Source organism: Spermophilus citellus (assembly GCF_964194105.1).
Source record: "Spermophilus citellus genome assembly, chromosome: 11".
Lineage (NCBI taxonomy): Eukaryota > Metazoa > Chordata > Mammalia > Rodentia > Sciuridae > Spermophilus > Spermophilus citellus.
Genome location: NC_138192.1, coordinates 496,143 through 510,737, shown reverse-complemented (window position 1 = coordinate 510,737; position 14,595 = coordinate 496,143).

Sequence of the window (14,595 nt, the reverse complement as noted above, 5' to 3'; positions counted from 1 at the left end):
AAGGACTGGTTAAGCATTTCTGGGTTCAATCCCCAGTACCCGGTAGAAGATGGACACTTTAGTGGAGCATGCAGACGTCCTTTACTCCACTTACAGGCTCCAGAGTGAGCCCTCATGGTCTGTTCACGCTGGTGGAGTTGGGAGGCTTAGGGGGCTGCAGACAAAGATTTGTTGCTCTCAGCCCAGGAAACAGAACTCATCAGCAGGTCACATGGTCCACTTGGCCCCCAGAGCCAGGGCAGGGATGTAGCCAAGACACCACAGGACACGTGCTAGGCATGAGTCACAGCCAAGGGACACTGAGCCTGGGGACCCACTGTTCTACAGTGAGGAGGTCTGCACCTTGTCTAGAGGGAGCGTGGCCTGGTCCCTCAAGGCCACCTCGCTCCACGCACAGCCTGGGAAATGACCCCGGGAAGAGCAGGCTGACACTGCATTCTTGGTACACCTGAGACAGGGAGGAAAACGGACTGCAGCCACTGACCTTCATTCTGAACAGAGACAGGCAGTGCCCTGACCCACTGAGAGGGACCGCACCCTGGTGACATTTCCTTACCCTCTATGTGGCCTGGTCCTGGCTCAAACCACTCCACCCCTGAGGCAAACCACCCTGCCCCTCTGCAGGCTTGAAGCAGCAGCTGCAGGGTGGTCAGGCCCACAGAGCAGGAGGGCAAGACCTCTGCCTAGGCCAGCTGGTCAGACCCTGAGCACCCCACCTGGGAGAAAAGGGCACGTCACACAGCAAGCTGTTTTCAGGCAAGACCCCTCGTTAGCACCTAGAAGCAGCTCCCAAGGAGTCTTGAGGCTTCTCTCCAGCTTCCTCAGGGGACTGCCTGTGCTCACTCAGGATGTTAACCTGGACTTTTGCAAAAATAAATAAATAAAACAATAAATAAGTCATAAAGGCTTAACTATAATAACAGCTTGTTTTAACTATATCAGAGAAGAACCAGATTTCATAGGCTCTTCCAATAAGCCCACATTCTAGAAGCTTCTGCATCCCTAATCCACCTAGCCTAATCCAATCTAGCCATGGCCCTGAGAGATATCCTCCTGCCATCTCTCTCTGAAGCATGACTAATTGAAGCTTCCAGAGGTGAGACAGGGGTTGGCTTTTTGCATTTAATTCCCTACACATACTTAACTCTAGAGGGCTAGGCTGCCTCCCGGTGATAACTGTGAAAAAGTCGGACAGGGATTCTTCATTTGAATTAAGATCTGTGTGTGGATCTGTGCTAACAGACTGCAGAAACAAGCTTGCTTCCGAAGTTGAGCGTAGCTGATCATAGCTGCAGAAAGGCATTTTCAGCCTCCGGCAGAAGAAAGTGGGGCTACTGGATGCGCACCCTTGACAGCTCTGCAGCATGAGTTCCTCGGCAGAGGGTGCAGTGTGACCCACCTCTCGGCTCCCAGGAAGCCAGAGCTGTGACTCAGCACCAGCTCCCAGGATAACAATCACATAAAGCCATTATCTTTTCCATGCTTTGATCTTGTTCAAGAATGTTGACTAAACAGAGATTGTCAGAACAACGTGTTGTTTCTGGAGGTCAGCATTTCGATACAAGCCACCAGTTCAGCTGTCCTGTGGAATGTGAGGAGTCTCTGGTTTCCTGTAATGAGCATTCTCCTCTGAACTGATGGGCTTTGACTGGGAAAGCCAGATCCAGGGGGATGAATAGGGAGTCAGCCTGGTGCTCAGAGTAGGAAATGACTGAACCCCGAGCGTCAGCCTCCCAGGGGGAGCACCCTGTGCCAGGACATCTGCTCCCTGTGGTTCTGGGCCTCTGCCACCACCTATCAAGAAGTTCCTCCCTCAGGGCCATGTGGTGAGTGGGGGGACCAGAGGGGACCAGTGGCCTGCTGCCAGGGCCAGGCGGGGTGTCCACGACACTCCAGTGCTCTGCCCCACACAGGCCTAGTTCTGGATCTCAGTCTCAGGTAATTGGATTATTTGAGCCATTTGCATGTTGACAGACAAAGACGCAGAGGAGGGAGGAGACACATCATCTAGATCAGAAAACATGGGAAGGGTTTAAATAACATCTGGTTTCTCTTTGACTCTAGCCCATGCTTGGCCTCAAGGTCAGAGTAGGCCAGAACATTCCAAGCTTTTGACTGGTTTAATTGGGGTAGGACTCAATGGTGTGAGGCTAAATTAAATCTGGCTCAGAGCACATCCTGCCCCTCCCTCAAGGCAGCTGACTCCTTCTGAAGCCCCCACACTCCCTCCATGGAAAGCAAGTCTCCACCCGACTCTCCACCCAGGACCCGGACCCCCGTCCCCAGGCAGGGCTGATGTCTCGGTGACTTGTCTGTTTCCACAGTTGGAGAACATTAAGGTCCCGGCTCACAGTGCTCTATCCAGTTGAGCTAAGCCATTCAGAGTGACCTCTAACTTATGATCCTAAGTACCCAACACATTCACTACCTGATTTAGTAGCAGGTTTAAAACAAAACAAAACAAAAACAGCCCCTACCCAGTTTCCCCCAGCTGGCTCCCATGTTGGCTCCACCCATGCACCTGCCAGGAGGGTTGCTGGAGTAGATTTTTCATATGTAATAATTAACATCCAATTGAAAATTGTCTGGAAAAAATTTTTAAAAGGAAAAATTTACCAAATCCAAGAGAAAAACACCTGCATTAGAAAAAGACCAGGTGGGCCCTAGTTCCCCCAGGCTGCCCCTGCCCACCTGGCCCAAGTGCCCTCTGCCCTGCCTCACCACTGGTTTTCTCTGGATGTCCCAGCTGTATAATCTTCTCATCTCCTGACCCTTCCTCACCCTCTCCTCTGCTGTGCATGAGACACTTTAGAGTTCTTTCTTTCACCCGGGCATTTTTCAAAGATGGGGCTGGGCACAGTGGCACACACCTGTAATCCCAGCAGCTCAGGAGGCTGAGGCAGGAGGATGGCAAGTTCAAAGCCAGCCTCAGCAACTGTGAGGCACTAGGCAACTCAGTGAGACCCTGTCTCTAAATAAAATGCAAAATAGGGCTGGGGACAGGGATCAGTGGTCGAGTGCCCCTGAGTTCAATCCCCAGTACCCCCCAAAAAAAACAGACCCCAAGAATTCCAGGGGTGGAAGCCAGGGGGTAGTTCTTTAAGAAGGTGTGGGACTACATCCAAGTACCCAGTGAGCAGATGGCAAATTGTACAGAGAATGATAGTAAGAGGATCAAGTATGAGATCTAGAAGTAAAAAAGGAGGGATGGAAGAAAGAACTCTACTCAGCACAACAGAGAAGGTGAGGAAGGGCCGGGAGATGAGAAGAGCACTCAGCCGACATGCGGAGAACACCAGCAGTACAGCAGGGCACAGGGCACCTGGGCCAGGTGGGCAGGTGCAGCAGGGCAGGGGGTACTGGCCCAGGTGGGCAGGTGCAGCCTGGGTGGCTCTAGGGCTCCGAGGGCCTCCCGGAGGCTGATGGCAGACTTCAAGCCAGGCTTTCAGGAGGCCTGAGAACACTCAGATGGGGGAGTGTCCAGAGCTTACACCTGGACCACCTTGGTGAACTGCTAAAAACTGGAGCAGAGAGAAAGATCTCGGGGCAGCCAGTGAGAATGAGAGAATGCGGAGAATGCACTTAGGCAGCAGAAACACACTGGGCCAGAGGGAGCGGACGGGCAGGGCAAGCCCTGACCAGGAGCATGCCTGGAAGATGCCTGGAAGACGGGCCAGAAGATGCCTGCCAAGCTGACTCACCCTCCCCACGCTTGGCCCTTCCCTCTGGTGGGGGCAAGCTCCAGGTCCAGGTCGGGAGGCGGCCGCCAGGTGGAGGTGGGGATGCAGAGCCGAAGGTCCCCACCATGCCAGCCTGCATGTGACTGATTCTCAAACCCACAGTGCCTCTGAAGCCAGGGCACCTGGTCACCTGGAGCAGCTCAGGCCCAGGTGCCATCAGGCAGAGGCCAGGTCCTCCTCTTGGGAACGGGGCCTCGACCTCTGAAATCTGGGGAAATGGAAGCCTCGGGCATGCAGGGGCAGCTGCCGGCCTGCTTGGGCTCTTCCAGTTTTCATGGGTGAGGCCCCACACATGGTGGCTGGCACAGAGAGCCTCTCCTGGTGGGGTGTGGGGTCTGTGGTTCCAGCAGGACCGCAGAGAACAGCTGCTCTTTCACTTCTGCCTTCCAGAGCTTGTGAGTTTCTTTACCTCCAACAGAAAGCAGAAGCCATCTGGGGAAGAGCTTGGGGACAGAAGATTTCAGATTAGCTAAGTCATCACAGAAGTCACCATGGAGGGAAAAATCACAGGGAGGAAGACCCGTGTGTGACCCCCTTGAGCCATCACAGTGACATAAAAGGTGACTTTTCTATCACTTCACCAGTCGACACTGCTCTGCCTGGGAAATGTGGCTTCTCAGGAAGATCAGGCAAACCTTTCAGCTTGGTGAGAAGGCACTTCTACATGGGTAATGCCTTTGGGGTTCAGCCTGGCTGGTGGGGACCCAGAGCCCAATACAACAGCCCCCCAAACTTTCACTTTACACAGAAAAGCAGTCTGGGCATGTTATGCTCGAATTCGGGACCCCCAAAAGACCACCAGAGACCCAAGATCAATGTAAACAGCAAAGAGGTGTTTATTGCGAGCTACCTGGGTCCTCCGAGCGCACACACAGCAACTGGTGACACGGAGAGGCCCCGAGCCCAGGGTTTGCAGCAGTTTTATACACTCTTTGGAGAAGGCAGGGACCCCCACATACATCATAGCATCTCTTAGCAAATCATCACACACCGCGGGGAAATCAAATAACAACTCTAAAACATGATTAGCACATTCACTGGCGGGAACAAGTTGGGTTAAGGGTGATTGGTTACTACAAAAGGGGTATTCATTTGAACTGATTGGTTTAAGCCAAGAGGGGTGTTCATGCTGAATTACATGGTTTCCCAACACCATAAACTACTGGGAGGGTCATCTGGCATCCCAGGTACTTCCCTGTCTCATGCTGATTGGTGGCTGCTAGGGGGGTGCTCTGGGTCCCCACCTAGCCTGACTGAGTCAGGGACACCTGGCCCAGCAGATCTCTCCTGTTATTTGTAGATAAACAACTTAGCAGGGTGGGAATGTGCCTAGGAATGCTCTGTGGGTCTTTCCAAGGACAAAGGTCATGTCCCTTCCTTGGACAGGCTTGCTCTGAGGTAGAGGCTGGTTTTTCAGGCAAAAGTCACCAGGGTGAAGGTCAAGCCCTGGGGAGCAGCCTCCTGGGGAGAAGGTGAAGGTCAGGCCCTGGGTGTGCTGCAGGGTCCTGCAGGTGGGCAGGAGGCACTGAGACAGTATCGAGTGACAAGTGGAGCGCTGAGGTGCTGGGCATTACGGAGGGCCTGGCACAGATGGGCAGAGTGCAAGGGTGGCCAGAGGACCGTCTTCCCAGGATGTGCATCTTGACCTGGAAAAACAACCTCGAGGAAAGCCAGTGGCTCCCTCTGGCCTGCCCGGCCCACAGTGAGCCCTGAGCAAGCCTGGGGCAAACGGCCCAGTGTGGGCAAGGGAATTCACCAGGCCTGATCTGTGGTGAAGACTCTCAGTGCCAGCTGTCCTCAGAGCCCATGGCCGTCCCCAGCCAGCCCTGATGCACTCACTTCAGGCTGGCTCGGGCTTGGTGCCTTGGCAGAAGACCTCCTGCCTGTGCATGATTTGCCACCACCCAGGGGCCCAGAGTCTGGAGGCTGGGCCGGAGCAGGGCCACACCTCCAGGCCATGAACTTGACAGCGAGACCCCTGCTCCTGTGCCTGCACTTCCCTGTGGCACCACAGGCATCACCGCTGCAGGCAGGACAGGAGGCTCTCGAAGGTGGCCCCACCAAAACAGGTCCCAGGCCTGCGCCAAGCGTGGGACCCTGGCTGTTAGCTGACATGCCACCCTATCCCCTTCTCTTCCTGTTTTGCTTCCACCCACCCCAACCTCTACCCTTTCCCATCCCCATGAGGAGAAACCAGGAAAACAAGGCTGCTGGATCCGAGCAGAAGACAGGACGCACTATGGACGGGCACTGTACCCCAGGAGGAGACTCGTCACCCATGTGGCGTCAGCAGCACCAATGACCCAGCGCCTGCTGCTGGAACCAGCCGTCTCCCACCCACCTATTAACCCACATGCCACGAATCCCAGGGGCAGCCGTCAAGAGGGCCTGAGTGCCCTGGGGGTCCACCCACCCAGACCTTGCCCCCAGGTGGGCAGAGCTGCTGTCCTCCTGTGAAGGAGCACACAGAGACCCTGATGGGCTGGTGACCACCAAGTACGACCATTGCTCGGGTTTATAAACTATATGCCCTCCAAGGACACGAGTCATGGTTAAGACTCCTGGAGGTGCGATCATAAGTTCAGACACACAATGGCGCTTCTGAACTTGAGCTCACTGTGAACAGCCATCACCTCACACAAGGCTCCTGGCCTGCATCATCTCACGAGGTGTCAGCAGTTAACCCAAGGCAGGTGGAGACCCCTCACCACCTGACACTGGCCATCATTCCAGAAAGATGTCAGGCATGTCGCTCAAAGTAACAGGCATGAGTTTATTAGAAGGAAAGGAAAAGGGAAAGGGGACTCCATCAAGGGAGAGAGTGGGTCCTCTCAGGGAGGAGGGGGTAGCATGCCCCTCCTGCACTCCATTTTTTTAAAAATGTTTTTTTAGTTGTCAGTGGACCTTTATTTTATTTATTGATACGTGGTGCTGAGAATTGGACCCAGTGCCTCACACATGCCAGGCAAGTGCTCTGCCTCTGAGCCCCAGCCCCATCCCTACACTCCATTATTATTGGGGGTCCTAGGGAAGTTTCCAGGGAGTCCTGCCCAGGTCCACCTCTGGACTTTTGATTGACAGCAGGATGAGATCAGACTTTAGAGTCCCCATGGCCATGACAACTCTAAGTCACTGTGGCCCATGATGACCAGTTCTAATTCTTACAGATTTTATGGTTAGGAGGAATCATCCTTATCTCCTTGGGTTCTGGGATCTGGTCTGTGTACAAGGGTCATAAAGTCTCTCTCCCTTCTGGGTAACTGTGTTCTGATTGGCACTTCAGGCCTGCATCTCCCTGTTACAGGTTGAATCCTGTCCTCCATAAGAAAGATACATCAGAGTCCCCACTCCTGGGCCTCAGAATGTGCTTTATTTACAAAAAGGGCCCTCAGAGAGGTCAAGTTAAAATGAGGTCAATAAGCCTGGCTCGGTGGCCCGTGCCTGCAATCCCAGCTGCTCGGGCCTCTGAGGCAGGAGGATCACATGTTCAAGGCCAGCCTGGGCAACTTAGACCCTGACACAAAATAAAAAATAAAAAGGGTGGGGTATGGCTCAGTGGTAGAGCCACCCCTGGTTCAGGTCCCAGTAACCCCCTCCACCAGAAAAGGTCAGAGACGGTTCTCCGGAGGGTTTGGGTACAGGCTTGCAGAGCACGAGCGCCACGTGAGCCACCCCTTGGAGCCTCCAGAGGAAGCGTGGCCTGCCCATACCTTGGTCGTGGACCTGTGGCCCCCAGAACTGGAGAGGTAACTTGGTTGTCACCAGCTACCCACCGTGGGGTACTTCCTTACCTATAGAGGCCTGTTGTGGGGGTGGACAGGACTCTGGCCTCAGCAGAGAAGCCAGTTCTCATGCCAGTTCTGACTGACACGCAGCTCAGACTTGCCGTTTCTTTGAGGATATTTCCTTATTTTAAAAATGTATATGGGGGCTGGAGATGTGGCTCAAGCGGTAGTGTGCTCGCCTGGCATGTGCGGAGCGCTGGGTTCGATCCGCAGCACCACATAAAAATAAATTAAAGATGTTGTGTCCACAGAAAAGTAAAAAATAAATATTAAAAAATTCTCTCTCTCTCTCTCTCTCTCTCTCTCTCTCTCTCTCTCTCTCTCTCTTCTTTAAAAAAATGTGTATGGGCAGGTGTGGCTCCATGGTAGAGCACTCACCTTGCATGCTCTGGGCCCCAAGTTCCATCCTCAGCAGTGAAAAATCAACTCATGTGCATATCACGGGGCTTGGTAGCACACACCTGCAGTCAGCTACTTGAGGTAGGAGAATCATCTGAGCCCAGGAGTTTGAGAAGAGCCTGTGAGAACCATCTCCCTGTCCTCCCCAAATACAGATCAATATATAAATGTAGTATGTATATAATTGTGTGCATACATGTGTATATAGGTGTATCCACACAAACATACAGTGCAGATGCAGGCATGTTCATAGCTCAGACACAGAAGAGGGTCATGGATATACACAAATCATAGACACAGACACAGATTCAGACACTGGTGCACTCACCTGGGGCCACGCAGCTGAAGAGCTTCCTCGTTTCTCTCTGGGAACTCTTGGAGGGTGGTGAGGGCATTGCCTGGACTCCAGCTCATGATCAATCAGTGGGTGCTTGCAGGCACTCGGGAGGCCCTGGGCCTTGGCACAGCCTGGCCCGCAGTGCTGTTCCAACCTGCAGAGAAGACCCCTGCTGCAGCTCACCCCACGGGCCCCCTGGGGATGAACAGCCAGATGGTGGTGGCTTTCAGGATGTCCCCCCTCCCAGGGGTTCTCTGCCCTCGGAACTGGCCCACCTACAGAAGGCTCTCTTCAAGGCCTAACATCCAGCACTTGCTGGCTGAGGACCGACTGGTCAGCCTGGGTGGTGAGTCCACGCCCTCTCTGGTTCCCCACAGCCCGTGTGGCCCTGACCTGCGTGAATCAGCCTGCCAAACCCCCTCTCCCAGGGCAGCCTCAATTCCAGTCGCCCGCCTTCCATCGGTTTTCTGCATTTTGCCCATGATGATTCCATGTCTCTCACCAAAGTTTTTGTGGAGAAGCTCAATAAAAAGCCTGGACTTGGAATGGCAAGTGACAGTGCAGGTGGCCCCTGTTCCAGTCACTTGATTGACCTCTGAATCACTTGCATACAGGATTTGGTCCACAGCAGAGCTTTCCAGGTAGCTGGATGTGGACTTACAAGGAATAGCTCAGCAGGAGGCAGAAAGGCACAGAGCTCTTACAGACCTCATCTGTTCTTCTTTTCAGTTATTATTAATTATGCATTTCAGTTAAAAACTTAATCACATCCCTATTAACCTCCTATGCACACTTTTAGCATAAAGCACACAAAGACTGAGTACCAAGTCTTCTATAAAAATGGAGGGACCGGCTAGCGGCAACAACACTCAAGGAGAGCTGACGGGGGTGGGCAGGGGTCTGGGTGCTTCACGGTTGACTACACTACCTGGAAGTCCCGGGAGGTGTGAGACAAAGGGGGCAAAGCTAAAACCATCGCCACAGGCTCCACGGGCCAGTGACTGTCGGTTTGGGGGCCTCTGGCCTTCTTACTAAGCCCATGGGATCCAGGTCCACTTTGGCGGTCCCCGTCTAGTGAGCTGTGGAAGGAAAGGGGGCAGGGGAGACGCCACATGCCAGCTGCAGTTATCTGCTTAGACACAAGGGCAACACCTGAGCAGAATGTCCTAAAGCCACCATCCTCGTGGGCTCAGGATTCAGCACCTTTCTGGCTGGCTGCTCTGCAGCCCCTGCTTCAGGGCCTGGCACCACCGGTGGGCTTCACCCGCACACGGGTGCCTCCACTGAGGGGCTAGAACGGCCAGGTTATCTCACAGGACCCAGCATAGCTGCTGGGTCCCGTGGGGAGGCACCCCAGTGTGCAAGCCTTCGCCACACCCCTCCTGCATCACACCTGATCATGTCCCACTTGCCAAAGCCAGCGTCTAGCAGGGCCCACCCATGTGCAGTGACCCACACAGTTAGACCTGGAGTGCACCTTAGGTGAGTTGTAAGTCCACGCTACAGCCCGCCTGACCGTGTCCCCCAAACCTCAGGTGCTGAGACCCTCATGGGGATGGCATCAGGAGGTAGGGGCTCTGGGAGTGCTGAGGTGTTGGGGGTGCAGCCTGTGGTGGGATTAATGGTCTTCTAAAGAGGCCTCGGGAGCTGCCCGCCCACCGTGAGAGAACAGCCAGAAGGCACTGCCTGGGCACCAGGAAGCAGACCTTCACAGACTCCACGCTGCTGCTCCTTGATCTAGGACTTCCTTCCGGGGACTGTCTGGTGCTTATAATCTGCCCTCTGTGTCTTGGTTCAGCAGCCTGAACTTCCAGGAGTCTTCACACGGAGAGCCACGTCTCTCTGAGGTACTGCAACCCCTTGACATGCAGCAGTGGGGTTCATAGAGTTATCACCCTCTTCACAGGCAAAGCCCACCAACACCCCTCACATCTGGGGACACAGGCTGCTGCTGAGGGTCCCCTATTTCAGGAATCTTGAATAGAAGAAGGCCCCACTGTGCACTTAGGGGCCGCCTCTGTGGGTCCTGCAGTCTGCTTTGGTGGTGACAGCTTTGGTGGTGACTGCTCAGGGGAAACAGAGCCCGCTGCCCCTGGCTGCAGGTGCTGTCTTTGTGGGTGTCTTCCTCAATTTCGCCACCTCACCAGGGAAATGGAGACATTCTCAGGACAGATGGCATCAAGGCCCCAGGCCTCCTCCCCAGTCCTCCTCCAGCATGCAGGGCCATCACAGAAGAGGCTGATGGTCCTGCTGCCACGAGGTGAACTCTTGGGGGGAAATGTCTGTTTTCAGGTTTGTGATTTGGCTTAGAATAGGATGCACATAAAATGAGGTATGAGTCTTAACACTTTTCAAATAGCACAAATGTCATTCTTTCTTTTTTTCTTTTCACTGGGGACTGAACCCAGAGGCACTTAACCACTGGGCCACATCCCCAGCCCTTTTCATATTTTTTGTTTAGAGATAGGGTCTTCCTGAGTTGCTTACAGCCTTGCTAAGTTGCTGAGGCTGGCTTTGAACTCCTCATCTTCCTGCCTCAGCCTCCTGAGCTGCTTGAATTACAGGCATGTGCCTCTGCGCCGGGCTACAAATATCATTCCTGATATTTCCCACGTGCATATAGTGTCACCCAGCACCTCGTACATGCCAAGCCCTTGCTGTTGTTGAAGGCATTGGTGATTTTGTTTCAGGACGTTTCTTTGGTCTTTGTTTTATTTTTCATTGATCTTTAACAGAGTTGATGGAAGTGTTCATTCTTCGGAAAATGTCTGTGAGTTTTAGCAGATTGTTTAACAGTGCACAGTGCACCCGGAGTTTGACTTGAGCAGGCATGGCCAGACCCAGACATGGAAGGACTGCTGAGAAGGGAGAAGTCTGGACTCACAGAACCCAGACACGGGAAGCACATCAAGCCACTCAGGACACAGGCAAGGGCCGGTCAGCCTCCGGGCAGGAGCCAGGAGAGCTTTATTGTGGTTTCTGAGGGAAGAAGTGGGCGAGGCAAACCAGCTGACCAGGTCTGGACTGGTGAGTTTCAGCAGCAGGGCCAGGAGGTGGGAGCTCCATCTCAGAGCCGGAAGAACCGGATTAGTCAGGGCGAGCCGGGCTCTGGGTAGGGCAGGGTGCACTTGCCATGTCTGGAGTTTGCCACCCCCTAGGAGGGTAGCAAGGCTCCTGAGGCTGAAGCAGCCTGAGCACCGAGGAAGAGCATAGTCCTGCACAAATTTTAACACAGCACAAATTTCTGGAAAAAATGAAAAGAAAAATAAACTGGGTGTGGACAAGAATTTTGCTCCTCTGTGCCTAGAAGTCAGCAGCTGATTGACTTCCAGGGTTAACACTCATCGGTGGAAAAGATGGTTAAATAAAATGAGAGGAGGCCAGCTGCTGTTTCTTACGAGGCTCCTACACTGGCCCAGCAATGAGTAGTCACTGAGGCTGAAGTCCAGTCCCTCACCATAAACTGGCTGTCATCCGATGTTCAGAGAAACGGCGACAAAGAGAGATCACAGCCAGTTTCCACACAGGCCTGTCGGATCAGAGTGTGATGGGGAGCTGGACAGTGAAGCCCCCTCTGCTTCCCCCTCACCAGGGGAGACCACCTGGAGCACCCACACAGCTCTTGCCCTCTTCTCTCTTCTTCCTTCAGTGCTGGGACAGAGTCTGGGCCTCAGCTTGCCAGGCCGGCCCTCTGCCTCTGAGCCGCGCCCCGGCCCCATGTGGGTATGTGCCATTGCCGTCTCCCCATCCCTAACAACAAGGAAAGAACTTTGAAGCCATCAGCCTCCCTGTGTCTCTGCTTCTGCTTCCTTCAGCTCTTCCCTGTCCATCAGGGGAACTTCCCAGTTCCACTCACTGGAACACTCCTTCTGTTTTATGAAATGAAGAGTTGCCCATGTCTAGAATAGCAAATAAAGTTGTGACTGTGTCCTCTGACAGCATGAAAGGCATGAAGCACAGAGGCCTCCTCTCGTGCCGGGATGAAGCCATCCCACTGCACTCTCCTGGGGACCTGAAGCTCTCGGTCAAACATGGCCTTGGGCTTTCTTCTGTCTGGGTCACATCCCCCGGGAGGGCTGCGTGCCCACGGCAGGGCCCTCTGCACACTGTGGCACCCCATCCATCTCTTCACCTGGATGCACACAGTAACAGGCCTAACAACAGGCTGGAGGCTGGACCCAGAGGTGGCCCAGCATGTGGGACGCATCGTGACCCCATTCCTTCTTGGGAGGACTGCTTCCTCTCTTCATGTCAAGTGACTCAAGCCTCATTGCTCATGAACTCTGTGCTGGCCAGGTCATTATTTAGGTCACAGCTTGCTCCACCTCTCCTGTCTGGGTCCCTGTGAGAAGATAGGCAATGCGGTGGCAGGGAGGACATCTGGAGCCTCACTCTTCATGAGATCTGGGCAGTTGTGTTTCCTGTTTCCTGTTGGTGGTTCCTGTGCAGCTGTTCCAAAGTTTCACATCCTTGTCTACAAATTTCTTTTTCATTTCATTTCAAGTGTAATTGTCTACAAATATACTCCAGGAGGAAAATCTGGAAAGGAAACTCTTAGGTAAGTTTTCATTGTTGGTCAATTAACAAATATACTGATTCAGTGTGTTATTTGCTGGATTTGTCCACTTTATAGCTCTTCACCTGACATTCCGATCACTAGATTTCTTTTATATGCCTGTATATTCCATTCACATCACTTTATCCTTTGTGTTGATGGGGAAGGCAAGCTGTCTTTGAGCCTATAGATCTGTTCCTAAACTAGTCACTGTGTTGGAAAATATGTCAAAGTGGTTATCTATATCGAAGGAAAGAAGATAAGCATTTCTTAAAGTTGCCTTAAGTAAGATCTCAGGAGGCTGAGGCAAGAGGATCACTTGAGCCCAGGAGTTTGAGGCTAGCCGGGGCAATATAGGAAGACCCCACTTTGGAAAAAAAAAAAGAACTTTGTTTATGGTTGGGGATGTGGCTTGGCAGAGGAGTACTTGTGGGAGGTACTGGGTTTTATCCCAAAACAGAGGCAACAAGAAAAAGTTTTCCTAAAACCCTCTAGGTCACCTAAGTCCCACTTGGGATCAGGCAAAGAGTTGTAATTGTCAGGATTTCTCTGATGATATTTACTCCACCCAGCACACAGTGCCCTGTCCTGGGGTTCCAACCTGGAGCACTGTGCCTGCTCCTAGAGTTCCTGCCTCGAATGGGGGTCCCACCCAGAACATTTGTGTCCCTCTCTGAGGGGAGTGGAGTTACTTGGAGGCCTTTCCCACCTGGGCACTGCTGACATTCTGGGATGGAGCTTTCCTGCTATGAGCTGCTCTGATGCTGTCTGGTGGCATCTCCCCTGGAGAAGAGGACCACCTCCGCAGCTCTCCCCCCAGTTGTGAAAGCCAAAACCATCTCCAGGCATGGACGAACCCAGGTACTGACTGGAGGAGGTGCCATATAGCACAGCCTGTCTTTGTGGCCCTGGGTCAGCACAGGCTTCTCAGGGCATTTTGTAGCGCTGGCTGTTATAGCAGAGTCTGGCCCACCAAGTGGAAGGGTTATCATGTGCCACCTTTAGCTTCAGGGACATCATGCCCACAGTGGTGTGGTGGACACCCCAACAGCACAGACTTGGATCACAGAGCATCCATCATGTCACCAGAGACCTGCCCACTCCGGTTACAAGGGCAGCTCAGGAAGGCCACGCAGACCCTCCAAGGTTAAAAAGCCAGTAGCTCCCCGAGGAAGCTCAGAGCCCTTTACTGTATTCTTGGATCCAAGCCCTAGGCACTGTTTTGTGGCTCAAACATTTTTAGAAAGATGTGCTTTTAGGAAAAAATAATGGACACAAGTGTGCTTGCCTGTGTAGATATGATTTCAGGAAGACACAGATTTCTCTGATGAGATTTTACTTTGTAGGAATCTTTAATTTTCTACAATTAAAGAGAAATTACTCAAGATCCTTATTCAGACTGAGGGAGGATGGTGATGGGCAACTGCAGTGGGGTCTTGCCACAGGGGAGACAGTGGGCTCAACTGGAATGCAGGGTAGGTGGAGTCAGCCAAGGAGCAGGGCGGGGTCAGGTGAAACCTCTCCCAGAGGGAACATCCAGTTTAGGGGTTAACCCCTGCAGGGTGGACTCAACAGGATTCCTGCTGAGGAAGCTTAAGTGGTGAAGATACTGAGGGCAGGTGAGGAATTTAATCAGATACCAAGGGGGGAGGATTTTTCACTGCAGGATTCCTGTTGAAACTGGCCCACGCCTCTTCCTTGAGGGCCTCTAGAATCCCACCTGGAGTCAGTCCAGGGTGTCTTTGCCACAGGCAGGTAGAAAGCTGACATGTTGGACTG